Source organism: Gossypium hirsutum, chromosome D13, assembly GCF_007990345.1.
Source record: "Gossypium hirsutum isolate 1008001.06 chromosome D13, Gossypium_hirsutum_v2.1, whole genome shotgun sequence".
In the NCBI taxonomy this organism is placed as follows: Eukaryota; Viridiplantae; Streptophyta; class Magnoliopsida; order Malvales; family Malvaceae; genus Gossypium; species Gossypium hirsutum.
The window spans coordinates 15378933-15396902 of record NC_053449.1 but is presented as its reverse complement, the minus strand read 5'-3'; the positions used below and the strand labels follow the sequence as shown (position 1 = coordinate 15396902).

General features: G+C 31.8%; 1 long non-coding RNA gene across 1 annotated transcript; it reads left to right on the top strand.

Moving 5' to 3' along the window:
• Positions 1 to 309: 309 nt before the first annotated feature.
• Positions 310 to 652, top strand: LOC121225044 (uncharacterized). Its single transcript, XR_005922766.1, has 2 exons — positions 310 to 489; positions 570 to 652. It is a non-coding gene; the product is annotated as an uncharacterized lncRNA (long non-coding RNA).
• Positions 653 to 17970: the final 17318 nt, after the last annotated feature.

Here is a 17970-nt window from a genome sequence, read left to right as displayed (position 1 = left end):
ATTTTATGTCTATTGCAAATAAAATGCTTAGAAGAAAATTGCGAGATCTAAGTATTGTTCAAAATACTCCAAACTCAGAAGAAACAAATAGTGAACAACAGACTGCTATTGGATCTTCGAATGTTTCGAATACACCTGACGATCCTGCAGAAATTCAAAGTAATGTTACATTTAATTTACATGCATGTTGACTTTTATTATTGATTTTTTTTCAAATTCTTATATTAGAATATACCCATTTTCAGTTGAAAGTGGTGGGACGCACAGAGGTCGAGGACATACGCTTCTTAAAGATTTATACGAGTTAGATCCTGTCAAGTGTGTCAAAGTATGTAGAAACAGTTTGGTCAGCCTGTTGGATCAGAAGCTTGACTTTTAGCAGGATATTTGGGCATTATAGCAAGAAATGCCAATATGTTGCCTATCAACTACGAGTCATGGCATTAAATGCCTGATAGTAACAAAAATCAAGCTCTCGATAATATTAAGGTAACAAAACGTTAATGTAATTTATAATACTTTGGTTTAAGTTTCATTTATATTTACTTTCTAAACTTGTGTTTTTGTAGGCGAGGTTTGCTTTAGAGGTCTCGGATAATTATGTCAAGAAGGCATTCGGAAAAAGATGGAGAGACCATAAAAGTACTTTAAATAAATATTATTTTAAGACAAAAACAACCCTCGAAGAGAAATTGCAAAATGTCCCACCAGGAATGCTGAGGTACCAATGGGAAGATGCAATTAGATTTTGGTATTCAAAGAAAAGAGAGGTATTACGTACTTCCAAACTCTTATAATTATTTCGATTTATAGTATTTACTATATACGTAATAATAATTTCATAATGTAGGATCGTGAACGAGTTGGAAAAAGCAGCAGGCAAAAATAGAAATTCACTCACACAGCTAGGTCTAAAAGTTTTGCTTGTGTAGCTAAGGCCGAGGTATTTTGAATTTATTAATAGTGTCAAATATTTATTACTTTCCATTAAATAATATTTTTACTACTATATTGTAGGAACTGTCATCCTGTCAAAAAGTTGGACGCCTTCAGCTTTTTGACATTACACATAGGAAGAAAGATGGATCTCCTATGACTACTAAAGCTGTAGAAATTATGGTATGTTTACTTAATAAAATTTGAATTATTTTAAATATTTATAGTGTTTAATTATAATGGTTTAATTCTTTGTTTGTAATGCAAATATTGTTAAGTTATATTGCATTTGTTTTTATAATATATATTGCGTTTCTAACTATTTGATTGATTTATTAGGGAGAAACTAAACGATAAAAAGGTGGTGTACGAAGCGATTGCTTTGAATGATAGTTCTGTTCATCTTGACGACATTGATAACCGAATTATTACTGAAGTTTTGAGTCCTGAAAGGTATGGTTGGGTTCGGTTTTAAGGATATTTTGTTAACCCAACCCAATATTTTGGATCTAGCTCGCAGCAATATATACCTTCGGGGAGTCAAGCTCAAGTTGAAGTTCAGAGGTTAAGAGACCAGATGGCTCAGATGCAAGCAAGCACAGTTGAGCAAATTACTCAACTTAAAGCGGAGGCAACATCGAGAGAAGCTAAGGTTTAAAGAAAATATGAAGAACTCCAGCTACAATTTAAAGCAGAGGCAGCAGCAAGGGAAGCAGAGCAGAGCAGAAAGTACGACGCACTCCAACAACAGCTTCAGAATATGATGAAGATGTTTTAGCAGTCACAAAATCTACCATCTTAGACTATTGTATGAATATTTTTAACATTTTAACTTTTAACATTATTGTAAGAATAATTTGAATTATACTTCATTTATTAATTTATATCATATATCTTTCGTTAAAGTTAGATTTGCTATTTTTGGTTGGTTTCCATGTTACAGGAAGGGTTGCATATGGAGGACAATTGGATGTTACAAATCTGCCAAAGTTAGTGACGCTTTTAGTAAAGCGCCGCTAAAGAACATGACCTTTAGCAGCGTTTCTAATAAAAGCGTCGCTAAAGGTCATGACCTTTAGCAGCATTTGTGATAAAAGCACCGCTAAAGTTCATGTTCTTTAACGATGTTTTCTACAAAAGCACCGCTAAAGATCATGTTCTTTAGTGGCGTTTGCTAAAATAGTGCCTCTAAAGGTCATGACTTTTAGCGGCTACCAAAATTAGTGGCGTGGTCTATAGCGGCATTTTTTGTGGCGTTTGTGAAACGTCACAAATACATTTAGCGGCGCTTTTTAGCGCCGTTATAGGCCTAAAAAAACACTGCTAAAAGCTTATTTTGCTGTAGTGGCTCAATTAAAGAGTTAACGATATCCTCTCATTGGCTTTGTGTGGATTGATCAATATGGAACGTGACCACGGGTTGCTCGTTCTCGAACAAGCAATGTATCATAATCATTTATTGACAGTGATCATATTAATCATTAAGAAGACATATTGGTGACAATGAGATGAAATAGGATTGTATTGATTGAATGGATTTGACTCTAATGAATCAAGGATATCATATGAGGGTAACACACACATGAAAGGATCATTGGACAAAGCAGTTGGATGAATTGTTTTTGTAAAGAATATACAATAAAGAATTTTCAATCATGGTACTTCTTGTGGACTGACTCCATGATTAAGTAATTGCAATTTACTGTAATGGTGCTTCTAGACATAATTGCAATTACTAGAGCCTAATTGTATATGTTCGATTAGTCCCTCCGCTAGCTCAATAAAAACTCGATTGGACTGCATTTGAATCTGGAGAAAATTCTACGACTTTGGAAATAATTGAATTGAGTCGATTTGTTTGATGTGGAATTAAATTGTGTGGTTGTAAGAATTGTTCAACTAAAGAAATTAATTAAAGAATTTTCTTGAAAAATTAATTTGGAAAATCTAAGTGATTTTTGGGAAAATTAATTTTGATAAAGTAAAATTAAATTAATCAAATTAATGAAAATTAATATGATATTTTTGGAAATTAATTTTCAAGTTAGACAATTGGCCCAATGGGTAATTAAACTTGAAAATTGGACCTGAGATCATAAATTGGGCTCGGGAGTCCAAAATCGAGACCATGACCCAAAAACTAGTTGAATCGGGCTTGGTATGTGAAATCAGGCTGATGGTTCAACCGGTGGCTAGACCGGATCGGTGAACCATTATTTGTCCGAATCAATCTGGTAAAAATCGAACGAACTCAGGTGCCGATGGTGGCATTTCGATGGCTGAAAAATGGTCGACGGCGATGGGTCTTTAGTGGTTGAGCAATGGAAGAATTACACTTGTATTGGGACTCTACTAGAGAATTTGATTTCAGATTAACTATTTCAAAAATAATATTATTTTGCTAGATTTAATATTAAATTTTAAATTAATTTAATGTTTATCTTATAGATAAATATACTATTAATTTAATAATATTTATTATTAAATTTAACCTAATATTTATCTTGATAAATATTATATAATTTAATATTAAAGTGATTAAGTTTAATTATAATTGAACTTTCTAAACTCTTCCTATACAAAGAGAGCCTTGGGTCACTATTTCACACACTTAAAAAATAGAAAGTTGTAGAGGGAAAATTCTCTAAAGAGATTATTTCAAAAAAATTCTAGGGATATTTTTCTTATTTACAACTTGGCCCAAAATTTTAGAGAAATTACGAAATTATCCCACAGGTAATTTTTGTGAATTTTTTTATTCGAAATGAGCCTACACTAAGGTAGGCATGAGCTTGAGGATAGTGGAGAAGATTATTCGTTCAAAGCATTTATCTTAGACGAAACGAAAATGTACAATTTTAATTAAGTGTTTATTACTTTAGATATTAGGACCAAGTTCTTGTTTTGGAATTTTTTTTAAAACTCTGGTTTTTCTCTAAATTTATTTTCTACTGCATTTTCTAAATCTGATTTTCCAACATGCCTACTGTTATTATTGAACTGAATACATGTTGATTATGTCTTTTGGTACTATTGAACTGAATACATGTTAAACATGTCTATTGTTTCTATATTGGTTTGTTGTGATCATGTCATATTCCATTGCATAGGGTGGGACGGTTGAAAGGAGGAAGTACCGATAGTTTAGTAATCTGCAACACTGGTGGTTCATCTACAACCTACTGGCAGCTTGTCTACAAAATTTTGAACTAAAAATACTAGTGGTTCTTACACAAACTAGAGTGTTATAGGATGGATGAGTTCTTGGTAATGCTTACTGTGGAGTGTAGCGGAGTATGGGTAGTACTTTTCCCGTTATTTTCTTTTTGCATTGCATTGACATTCGTAAGCATGCTCAAATGAGCTGTTGAATTCTGCTTTGCCATATGATTGCGATTGTTCTGAGATTTGTTATTTTGGATGCTCACCCCCTTTAATTTCCATCTTTATAGACAACCCACCAGGTTAGGGTGCGGACTCGGCATCCTCAAGGTCTCAACTCAGATTAATCTTTTTATGTAATAACTCATTTTTCAGTGGTTTCGGAACCACAAATTCGACGAATAAGTTTGTATTATTATTTAATAGTTTGAGTCAATTATAATATTATATTGAACTTTGGCTTAATATTTTATTTTTATAAATTGAACAAATGAATATAAGTGATACAATTCAAAGGTCAAGTGGTTTTTGAAACTGAGGTATTGGAACCTCGTTTTCGTAATTTAAGGTCGTAAATATTTTTACTAAATATTTACATATTCGTATTATAGGTGAATTGAAGTTTGGTCCGATAATTTTGATGATTGGTTGCTTAATTAAGGTAAAAGAATTAAATTGTAAAAGATGGAAAAAGTGAATTGCTGTAGATTTAAAATACTAAAGGGACCAAAATGGTGATTAAACCATGATAAAACAGTCCAAGCGATGGTGACATGATTAAATCCACTAACTTTTGGGTTATTTTTTCATTAAGTCCTAATTAGTTTAAGGTTAAATTGAAATAAAGTTTGTTTAATTGGAATAATTGAAGTACCAATTGGGTAATTGGACCCTCTTTAAATGGAAAAATGGTAGGAATGATGTGGAATTCTCTAGATTGGGGTAAATTGTAATTAAATCCTAATTAATTAAGGATTTACTAATTAGTCCAGTTTTTGGTACTATCGAAAATGGTAGTTTTGGGGCCACAACTTTGACGTGTTAGTCCATAAATATTAAATAACTAATATTTACGAGGCCATTAGTGTCATGTTAAAATTTGATTATGAAATTCTATTTGATTATGAAATTCTATCGTTTAGATAGTTAATTAATTAAAAAGAACTAGATCGTAAAAGTTGCAAAAGTTGATTAGAATAGGTTAAAAGGTCTAAAATATCAAATGGAGGGGACTTTAATGGTAAATATACCATATGGGTATTAGTTGGACGGTATAAGTGTTAAAAATTCATGAACTTTCGTTTGTTTTTAATAGGTAAAGCAGTAAATCGTAAATGTTAAGTAAATAAAAGCATAAAGTAAAAGAATAAGTCATCGCTTTCATGTTTTCTTCTTGGGGAAGCACCGTACAACCATGGCTAAGGGTTTTGAGCTTTGGCCAAGCTTTTCTTTCAATTTGGTAAGTCGATTTTAATCGGTTTCTTGTAATTTTTATGTTTTTGAGACCGTTGCAATTAGGGCCAACTAAATCATATATCCTTTTTTTAAAATGGTTAAAGATTATGGATTATGTCATGGATGAGTTTTGGATATTCTCGAAGTTTTATGATAAATTATTAAGTTTGATTGTTAAATAAGACTATTTTGTAAAGTAATTTTTTAGTAATTTTAATGTTAAAGGACTAAAATGTTAAAGTGATAAAATTACAAGGACTTGATGTGAAATAATAGCAATTATGGGCTATAATGATACATTATACAAGTTAGCTGAACTTGGAATTTATTGAAAATGGTTAATTTGCATGTTTTGGGCTTAAGGACTAAATTGCATAAAAGTAAAATGTTTGGGGTAATTTTGCAAAAATATCAAAAAGACTTAATTTTATAAAATGAGTTAAATTTTCTATTTGAATTAATTAATTGAATGAAATTATTATTCTAGATTAAGAACGTGTTGAAAATTAAGGAAAAGAAAAAGTTGCTGAGTAGTACCTTGATTGTTGTTGCGGATTAGTCCGGTAAGTTCGTTCAGTTTAATTTTAGTACATTTTTTAAATGTATTATATGAACCTAATTGCATAATTTTAGATTATATTGATGTTTGTAATTGAAAATGAAAATAATGAATTGATACGATGTCGATCACTGATTGAGATACTTTGAACTGTTACTGCAAATCAATCCTATAAGTTCGTAACTTGGTTAATTCAATTAATTACTGTTTTGATAAATTATTATCTATTTGTGTATATATGTGAATCAAATTTGCTAGCTTGAAAGAAACGGATAAGACCATAGTTGAAAGACACTATGGCACTATACCAGAACTAAATAAGACTATAGTTGGAAGAAACTACGACATCATACTGGAAATGAGTAAGACCATAGCTAAAAGATGTTATGGCATCACGATTTTAACGAGTAAGACCATAGCTTAAAGACGTTAAGGCATCACAATTTTAACGAGTAAGACCATAGCTGAAAGACGTTATGGCATCATGATTTTAATGAGTAAGACTATAGTTGAAAGACGTTATGGCATCATGATTCTAATGAGTAAGACCATAGCTGAAAGACATTATGACATCATGAATCAGGGGAATAATACCATGATTGAAATACACTATGGCAACCTTCAACCATTTGCTATTCAGGTAATATGTTTCGAGCGAAATATGTATCATAAGATTGAATGTGAGATGAATGTGTTGACTAGTATAATTTGTAATGAATATTTATGCCTTGGTGTGATTATATGCTATATATGTATATAAATATGTTTAACTAATTATGTTTGTGGTGCTTAAGGAATTAAATGGATATACGAGAATTTATCGAGTATTCAATGTTATTCTATTTGGTTCATTGGGTTATGTTTTATTGATCTCTAAAAAATTATTGAAAAGTGGAAAATGATTTTTATTATTGTATTGAGCATTTCTCACTTATTGTGAGTTGTGATTGACAGGAATTCTAATAATAACCTCGTTGACAGGAACTCTGTTCATTAATATTGTATTTGAATTATTATTATGTTTGATTCTGTAAGCTTTACGAAGCTTTACCGTTCAATCGACGAACTCGTGTTATTTGTCTTATTTCTTGTAGATACTTTTTGTGGATCAGGAGATCGGATCAGCTCGAAGAATCACACTATCTGGGGATCATTTGGTAGCTTTTGAATACATCCTTGCTTATATGGCATGCAATAGTAAAATTTGATTATGTTTGTAAAGATTCATAAGTACTTATTGGTGTTTTTGTTAATGTGCATATGATGATGTGATATAAGTAGCTAAGTGAGATATGCATACTTGATTCTATGGTATAACATTTTGAGATAAAAAACAATTTAATTGAATGTGCTTGTAGCTTGTATACTTTGTTAAGGAAATGAATTGTGTAAGTACTTGAAATGTGGTGTCATTGATGGCACATTGGTTAGACCTTAGGATGATTGTTTTGGCATGTTTTGGGTGTCATTGAAATGCATTTTGAAGTCTTATAATATTGTGTTGAGGATTGGTTTAGGTACCTAAGCATTTGGATGTGAATTAAGTATGTTTTGGGTCATTTTTGGGTACACACAGCCTGGGACCTAGGCTGTCACACGCCGTGTGTCACGTACGGTCAATCCACACGGGCGTGTGCCCTAAACGTGTTAGATGCATGTAATATCCCTAAACTGGGTCTAGTAGTTTCGGGTTTATTTTTCGGGTTTTGAGTGTGAAACTAGGAATTTATAGGGTTTCTAGTAATTTTTAATTTAATATAGGAGGTTAATTTCATCTAAAATCGATTAAACAATAAACCGAAAAATAAAAAAAAAATTTGATAAACTAATTTTAAAGATGTTAAATAATTATTAGTGAAAATAATAAATTTGGGTTGAAAAACAATTTTAAAATAATTTTTATTGGGGGAAATTTGAGTAAAATTTAAATATTAATTACATAGGATTTAATTGTAAAACTAGAGAAAATTTAGAGTATTTATATGGCAAGTAAACTTTAAAATTTTTAATTTTGGAGGGAAAAGATTAAATAGTAAAGTAAGAGAAATGTGGGAGTGACCATTAGGCATATTTCCTAATTTTTAACTAGTGGGTGGTTTCAGTTTTGAAACTAATGTATCTAGCCCACTTTTCACACATTTTACATTAGATTAGAGATCTTTAAAATTTGTTTTCTTTGCATGATTTTAAAGATCTATCATCAAAGAATAGATCCAACGAATCAAGATTTTCAATCAACGAATTTAGAGTGAATCAAAGGTAATCTTCAATCCTAAACTTGTTTTTATGATGATTAGAAACATTTGTACATGAATTAGAAACATTTGTAAATGATTTGAGGGCCAATTAAAGGATTTTTATCAATGTCATATTTTTCCAAGAACACATGGTTCTTTAATGATGGATCTTGCATTTTGTGAGGAAATCCCCAAATTAATGGATGTTCCAACTCAAAATGGATCTATTAAAAGGTTTTTGATCTTATTTATCAAGATTAAACATGATTTGTAAGGTAATTTAAAGAAATCCGAATTTTATCATATTCATGAACCGAGTTTTTGAGGAATCGAGTTTTCGAATTAATGTTATAAATCGAGCAAGGTGTCTTTGTGAGAGGATATCGATTAGTATAGTTAATTAAAATCGGTGTTTATTGTAGCATTAGAAATGTGGTAATGTCTACTTTATCTCTATTGAAGCTCCGAGTCTTGAAGAGGATCAAGATAACTGGAATTGAAGCTTGGATTTGCTTAGTTGATCACTTGTTTGTGGTATAATAAATTGTATGGTGAGTGTTCCTAAGGGTGATTTGATAAATTAACCCTCAATTATGTGTAATTGGTAGCTTAATTGATTATTTCAATAGATTAATTATGGTTGAATGGCTGATTTTTGCAAGATTGATTTTAAATGTGTAAGAATTGAATTTTTATTGAATAATGGTAAGTAAGCTTGTGGGTGGTGTTGTGCTATTTAATTAGGTTACTTATAAGGATGATTAAAGCATGTTTACTAGAGTTTTTGATCATGATATGTTGGTGTTACAATTGGTAATTGAACATTGGAAAATGACAAATGAAATGTTTGATTTAATTGGATGTTAAATAACTATGTTACATGTTACACATAAGCATTTTGTCACATTAAATTGAGTACAATAATGACCTATTTATATGCTATATTTGACTGAATATATTGGCAACATGCATGGTGGATCCATTGGATATAGTTGGCATTCCATAAGATTTGTGAGTACTCACCTTTATTTGTGACATTATGACATTGTGAGCATATGACTCTAGGTGGACTAATTTGTTTGGAGTAGATAAGGGAGTGTTGAGCGTGAGTCTCCACTCATTGGGTTATTTGAGGCGCTATAAGGGAGCGTATGCTTCAGCCCGCTCAACTCAGTGGACTGTATTTGTTATTTGTTATTTGAGTGGACTGTATTCAGTGGCTTACAAACTTCAGCCCGCTCACAATTCGTGTAGATAATCGTCAGACTTGAGGAGCTAGTAGCCAAGCAAGAGAATTCCAAGAGATTTAGGCTTGGTAGAGACTTTATTACACGTTTTAGAGACTGTAATCGGGCAATGTAGAACTCCCGAGAATTAGTTTAATTTTGGTTGAAATTGGACATTGGACATTTTATTTTGTATGGTTTTATAATAATTTTGAGGAATGTTTGAGTTTAATTAATGAACGATTTATAGTGTATTGTTATTTGATAACACGGTGATTGATAACACAGTGTGTGAGGGATGAAATTTATACTAACGATTGTTTAAATGAAGCTTCCATGGAGTGGTTTATTAGCAATTAAGGTAAGTCACTTGTTTGATTTATTTGGTGTTTTTTGTGCATGAAATTGATTGCCTAATTCGATATAATTGAGGCTTAATTGACGACAATAAATTCAATTGAAGGTGTATGTATATGTATGTTAATTAATCTTAGTTAAATCGGGTTTAATTAGCCATTAAAATATGCAAAATAGGGTTTTAAAATGAGTTTTTCAAAAAAAAAAAAACAGGTCCAATGGATTTCACACAAGTGTGTGCCTGTCCACACGGGCATATGAGGGGTTGTACACGGGCGTGTGTAGACTAGAGCTATCACACACAGGCGTGTATGGTCGGCCTAAAAGTTTTTCTCGACTCAAACATGGTCGATTAATAATACATGGTCTGGGGGACATGACCATGCGGGGTTTGGGGATTTAAATTTTTATCTTTTTAAATTGGTATTTAAATTTGTTTAAGTTACAATTTAGTCCTAAAATTTGATTAATCGAATTAAAGCCTTAGATGATAAGGAAACTTGGTAAAATTTTAGGATTAGTCTCATAATGGGTAAAATTCGATAGAAACACACTTAATTTATAATTCAAAATAGGTCTTGATAGTTAATATTTGTTACAATTTAGTCCCTAATAATAAAACTTGTATTAAACATAGTAAACGAACTCAAATTAAGCTGAAATTTTTAGGCTTTCATAATTTGACTAAAAGAAGGTCGGTAAACACTTAGATGTAAAATTTAGTTAGCTTTACCGTAGTTGGTAAAATAATGAAAATGCCTTTAGGTTAAATTACCTAGGAAAGGTTTAAAATTGGCTCATAATTTGCTTTCGCATTATTAAATAACTAATAATTAGATAAGATTGAGGTGTTATAAGGTCGGGGTGTGTCTTTGGTGGTCGTTAGCTGAAGAGTCACTTAGGTGGCTAATGTAATGCTTCGAATTCAGGTTGGTCCATCCCGATCGGGTTTGGGGTGTCTCAGTGCAACTTTCACATGGGCTGGCACATGGCCTGCGACAAGTTGTGTGTCCCAACTTTGAATTGAACACGGTCTAGCACACGACCTATGACACAACCGTGTGAAGGTATTTCGAATGCTACACGGGCTAGCATATAGCCTTGTGAAATTATTTAAAAGGGTACACGGTCTGTCACATGGTTGGACACATAACCGTGTGACCCCTGTTTTGAAAATTTTTGGTTTTTCCTTGAACATTCTGATTTACTATGAATTGGTCCTTGATTGTTCATGAACTAATTTTAAGGCCTTGAAGGTTCGTTTTAAGGCCCATAAATGTACATATTACTCCAATTTGAATTATTATGAAATTTTGTTAATTAAATTGGCAAATTGATGCTATTTGTTATTGATTGTTCTGGATTTTACGATAATACACCGTAACCCTAATTCGGCAATTGGTATAGTTTATGGGTGTTACAATTTAGGTTTTATAAATTCTGTTATTTAGAATTGTATTGATTTATTTAAACTATGGCATGAAACTTAAGCTTTGGTTTATTTTGGCATGCATGACATATTATTTGATATTAGGATATTTTGAATTAATTGTGCATGAAATTTGGTTTTCATTAAAACTATGATAAATATTACTTTTCCAGAGGATGACTATGTAAATAAGGTTTGAAAAGTATGTATGCATATATAAAACTAAAATTCAAATTTTGCAAAATAACCATTAAAATCAACCATTTTTTGAAATTAAATTGTACCTTTTAAAAACACGTTAAGTTTTTTTTCAGAAATTAAAGCAAGTGTTTTAGACAATTGTTTATAAATTTCGATAATTTTGCTAGGTTATCTTGGTGGTTAATGTAATTTTCCAAACTCAGTCTTAAAGTTTAGGCCAAATTTGGAAGGTTACATTTGGTGGTATCAGAGCCTAGGTTTTAAACTCAAACAATGAATTTTTGAACAAGTCTGCATGCATGTCATAAGAAGGGGTATTTTTGAAAAAAATCATGCCACAAACTTTTGAAAAATGATTTTCTTCAAAGAAATTAAATCTGAGACTCCGATGTCAGTCCTAATCTAGTTACTGTTACTTTTGAAACTTTAGATAAGTTGTAATCTTTAGACTGCCAACACTCAGGAAAAATAGTTAATGCTTGAATTTTTATGTGAAAACTGTAGTATTCTTTTGTTGGAAAAATCAAGTTTGAAAAATGAAACAAAAAATAAATTTAAGGGAAAAATCAGAATTCTAAATTTTTTCCAAAAAACAAGAACTTGGTTGTGATATCTAAAGTAATAAACACTTAATCAAAATTGTACATTTTCAATCCATCTAGGATGAGCACTTTGACCAAGTAGTCTTCTTTTCTATCCTCAAGCTCTAGTCTGCCAAGTCTTAGCTCGGTTCAAATAAAAAAAATTCCACAAAATTATTAATGGGGCAATTTCGTAATTTATCTAAATTTCTATGTCAAGTTGTAAATAAGAAAAAAATCTCTAGAAATCTTCTGAAATAATTTTTTCAGAGAATTTTCTCTCTACAACTTTCTTTTGAAGTTAAGTGTGTGAAAAATAATGGCCCATGACTCTTTTAATAGAGGGAGAGTTTCGAGAGTTCAACTATGATCAAACTTAATTACTTCAATATTAAATTAATAGAATACTTATCTAAAAGATAAATATTAAATTAAATTTAATATTACGATAATCACTTTAATATTAAAATAATAAAATGTTATTAAGATAAGTATTAAATTTAATGTTATATTAAAATTATTAAAATAATATTATTTTTGGAACTGTTAATATGAAATTAAATTATTTGGTAGAGTCCCAGTAGGAGTGTGATTTTTCTACTGCTCAACTGATTAAAGACCACTCGCTGGCCACTGAAATGTCGTCGCCGACACCGTCGTGTCTAGTGGTGCCATTGCAAGTGCCAGTGATGGCTCGATCGGTTTAGTCCAGCCACCAATTGGATCGTCGGTCTGATTTCACATATCAAGTCTGATTCGACCAGTTTTTGAGTCTCGATCTCAGTTTTGGTTACTCAAGCCCAATTTTAAAGTTCAATTTCCCGTTGGGCCAAATGTCTAACTTGAAAATTAATTTCCAAAAAAATCATATCAATTTTAATTAATTTGATTAATTTAATTGTACTTGATCAAAATTAATTTTCCAAGAAAATTCTTTAATAAAATTCTCTAGTTGAACAATTCTCACGACCGCCTATTTAATTTCACATCGAATAAATCAACTCAATTACATTATTTCCAAAGTCATAGAATTTCTTCTAATTCAAATTCAGTCTGATTGAGCTTTTGTTCAATAAGTGGAGGGACCAACCAGACATATACAATTAGGCTCTAGTAATTGCAATTATGTCCAGAAGCATCGTTTCGATAATTCACAATTACTTAATCACAGAGTTAGTCCACAAGAAGTACAATGATTGAAAACTCCTTGTTGTATACTTTTTACGAAAATAATTCATCCAATTGCTTTATGTAATGACCTCGTCATGTGTGTGTTACCCTCATATGATATCTTTGATTTATTTAAGTTAAATCCATTCACTCAATACAATTCTAAGTTAAATCCATACACAAGTCATGTACCCAAATGGCCATGGGCTCGACCATCTTTAGAGCGTAAGCCTCCACTTATATCAAAGTGTTAAGAAAATTTTCCATATTGTAGTAAGCATTTAATTATTTTCTATGTATTTGAATGATGAATAAATAAATAAAATTAATTTCATATTTCACTTTTATATCTTTTGTGTTTTTGTCTTTCATGTTTTGCATGCATAGCGAAATTGTGACAAACAAATATTAGCTCATTGATTGTCTAAGTTCGAACTGATGATAAGTGGCACTATAAGAACTTTTACATTGCGAGAAAGATAACTTATTTCAGTAGATAATCTAAACGAGACTGTAATCCCATAAAAAAAATCAAAGTGAACATTTGATTCAAATACTTAGAATGATTATTATGTCATCTATAATTCCAATTAGGGAGATGGCTAGTCTTGGCTATTGGAGTAGTTGACTCCACGGGTATAAATATAGATATATTTATTGGAAGAATAATACATTGGACTAGACCCAAAATGAACTAATTCTAAATCCGTTTGTGAATTAATTCACTTGTGACATTTACGGTGTAATTTACCGAAATCTTAAGTTAGTCACTGACCATGCGTATGTAACTCATGTGTTTTGATATAAGTGGAGGCTTATGCTTTAAAGATGATCAAGCCCATAACCGATACGTTGGGTATATGACTTGTGTATGGCATGACTTTACTAGCATGTAACACCCCTATAACCAACCTGACTACTAGATCAAATATAGAAATGTTACATTGACTGTCAAGATAAGCTAAAACCCTAAACCCTAAACCATTCTTGCATTATAATTTACACATATTAGTTTTGTTATTTTAGTATATTAATTATTGGTATTCAGGATAAGATGGAATAAAAATTTTCAACCATTCTTGAATTTAGAACAGTTTACTAAAGTGAAATAACTACAGTTGTGAAAAATAGGAGATATGGTCGTGTGCGTGTAGGCCTCTGTGCCCATGTGGTTCCAAAAAAACATTTTTTTCCAGTATTCGCAAGGCGTGTGGATTTCGACAACCATGTTTAAGTTGAAATTTAAGGGAGAATTTGCCAAATTAATCCCTAAGGTTTACCTAGTTTAATCCCTTTTCAAATAATTTTTTTAAAACCAATTTAATTCAAATATAAATCGTAATTAAGCATAATAAAACTCAATTTTCTTATACCACTTCATTAAAATATAAATTATTTCATATAATTTAGACAAACATCTAGTTTTGTATTTAAATCACATCACATTCAAACTTAATATACACACCTAGATACATGCCGTTTACTAACACAATAGAAATTAATACTTTACCATTTTCTCGGATCCACTGATGTGATGAGATGAAATGCCTTCAAACTTCAAAGATCTTTTTCTTTTACTCTTAACCTACGCGTATAAAACACGCGTTAAGCTATTGCTAACTTAGTAAGTACAATTGTAACATCCCAAAATTTTAGTTTTGGGTATTGTGAATGTGTGACATAAAATATCTGCCTGCTTTAGTGGTTATGTGTTCTAGGTGTGTTTGGGAGGTCCCAAGTTCAAGCTAGGACTTAGGAAAAATTTGGTATTTTTATGAATAAGCCCTATCTTTGGTTAGTAGGATTTTAAGTAAAAGTTGGCAAATAATTAAGAGAATGAGCCTGCTGGTCTGGTAGATAAGTGGAGTGTTGGTGTGAAGGAGGTCCTATGTTTGAATCTTGGCATGGGCATTATTTTTGCTCGTGCGTCTAGAAGAGTTTGAGATGGACTAAAAATCTGAGTTCTGGATTTACTGGGGAGTTTGATGGAGAGAAATAATGGATTGGGGTGGTTATCAAATATTTTGTTCATCTTTTTTTTTTCCTTTTTTTACTTTTCCGAAAACCCCTCCACCCTCTTGCCATTTTTCTCTTCATTGCTGCCAAATTTCTTCTCTCTTTCACCCTTCATCTTCTTGATTTTTCTTTTTCCACTCTGCCTTGTGTCGCTCCACTTTTGTCTGTGATAGTTCGATAAGTTTTAGATAAGTGATTTGTCTCCGTTTGTTGACTTTCTTCTGAAGTGATTTGTTTATGCCAATTAGTGAAGGATTCAAGGGCTCGTAATCACCAATCGGAGTCTTAGTTTGTGTGGGAATTACTGTTCATCGGTTGAAGGTAAGGTTTAGTCGCTTTGGAGTTCGACTTGGGATCACATTATGTGATATTAAATTAGTGTTATTTGTTCAATTATAGGCTTTGGAGTTCTCGAGGATTGTTTTAGCATAAAAAACCAGGTGTGTACCCGAAACGCAGAAAATGGGATTCGCAAAAAGCCAAAATTTCTTGCTATTTGGATAGCAGCAATAGACTAACTTTGAAAAATCACCATATATTGTGGAAATTGAGTTAGAAGATGAACAAAATATGGAATTAAATATTATTGAGTCTAGTTTCTCATAAAAGAAACAATGTCAGTAATGAAATTGTAAATCGTGAGATATAATAAGTTTTGTGAGACAAGGTTAGAATGAATTAGGGTTCCCCTGTTCTGAATTTGGAAAATCAGTAAAAATTGGAGAAAAATAATTAGGGGTTAAAATTTACATGTTTAAATTATTAATGAGTCTATTTTAATAGAAATAAATGGTAACATCATCCAAATTTTTTACTAAGAGATAATTAATTTCTAGCGAAGAATGGTCGAAGCTGTCAAATAGCAAAATGGGGGTAAGATTGAAGATTTTATTGTACTTATTGGCTGAACCAAAAATTATAAAAATTTTATGGTAGAAAGTTATTTGAGTCTAGTTTCAAAGATATCAAGCAGACCTTAATTTGGAATTTCGTAGCTCAAGATATAAATAATTTAGTAACAATGACTCAAGTAGACAACTTTAAAGGAACATATAAGTAAATAGTGGAAAAATATATGAATATTTAGCTAGCACGGGTTACATTAAAAATGGACCACGCGGCCAAGGCCAATTTGAGCCAAGTGGGCCACACGGGTGTACGGGCCCCCATGGGCAGGCTACATGGGTGTGTGAGCCCATTTTTTTGAAAAGTTCTGTAAAGTTGCACGGGTCGCCCAAGTTGACTGTAGACCTACTATAGGGTCGGTAAGCTTTACTTAGACCCCTATATGTGTGATATGTCTGTCTGATTTCTATTCTGAGCATGACTTATGATATCTGAATGTATGTACTATTAATTGCATAATGGCATGACATATTTTGCATGATTGCATTGCATCGGGGTGGGTTGATGATATTTGGAGAAAGTGTCTAAAAGGCTATTAAGTTTGTTATCTGATAGCTCAGCTACAACCTTCTTATTATGTGCCGCATTTCGGTACAGCATGGTGTGTAGGGATGGGTGGGTTGATGTAATCCCCACATGGTCTATACGGTTGGACGGAGATAGTGTGTAGAGGCTGGTGGGTAGGATTCTAGTTTACTGTATCTGCATTCTGTATCTAATATGGGCCAAGGCCCTAATGTATTTTTGAGACTGTATGTGAACGGGCTAAGGCCCAAACTGATTCAGTGATGGGCCCAGGCCCTAAACTGTATTTAACTGAATGTTGTTGAATATCTGTATGCATGTTTTCTATAGGGATTACACACTGAGTTTGCAAAAACTCACCTTTTTTCTGTTTAATCTGTACAGGTAATCCCAAGATCTAGATGGATCGGTGTGGCGGAGGACTCAGTGGTGACCACGATTTTGGACTTTCATGGTTTTTAACTCATATTTAAGATAATTGATTTTATTTCTATTCTATTTTTACTGGCTAATTTTTTGGGTTGTAATTGGACTTTCGGACTTTGGTTTTGTGTTTTAATTATCTTTATCTTATGGATTAAAACTGCTAGTAGTAGGAAATTTCAGTTTTCAAAAGAAACAAATGTTTCGCTAAATGCACGATTGTTTAATCTATTTTAAAAGCTTCCGCAAACGAATAAAGTTTTGAAACTATCGATTAAATGAGCAACACAATTTTGGAACTAATAAGATATTAAGATAAGGAATTCATTGTAAATAGTTTTAACGTGACGACACGGTTTTCAAACACCCTATCATGTGACATCGCTAGATCCGGCCATAACGTCTAGGCTGGGTTTGGGGTGTTAGATTTAGTGGTATTAGAGCTAGGTTGCAAAACTCAGTTGTAGATTATGGGTTTTATAAAAATTGGGCTTTCAAAAAATTGATTGATTTCCAAATGATTTGAAATGTTTTTACTAAGTAAGTGGTATACCGAGTCTCCGGCGCCGATCTTATAAGTATTCTGAACTGTAATTTGTGTTAAACTGAAACTGTTATAGATAGTATATTCTGAAACTAGTGTAGGTAGTAAACTATACTGAAAACAGTTTAGTTAGTGTATACTGAAAATTGTAGAGAAATTGGAAACTATAGTGAGACTGCGATTTACGAAAATGAACTCTGAATAACTGATACTATTTTACATAAAAAATTTGTTAATAAAAAC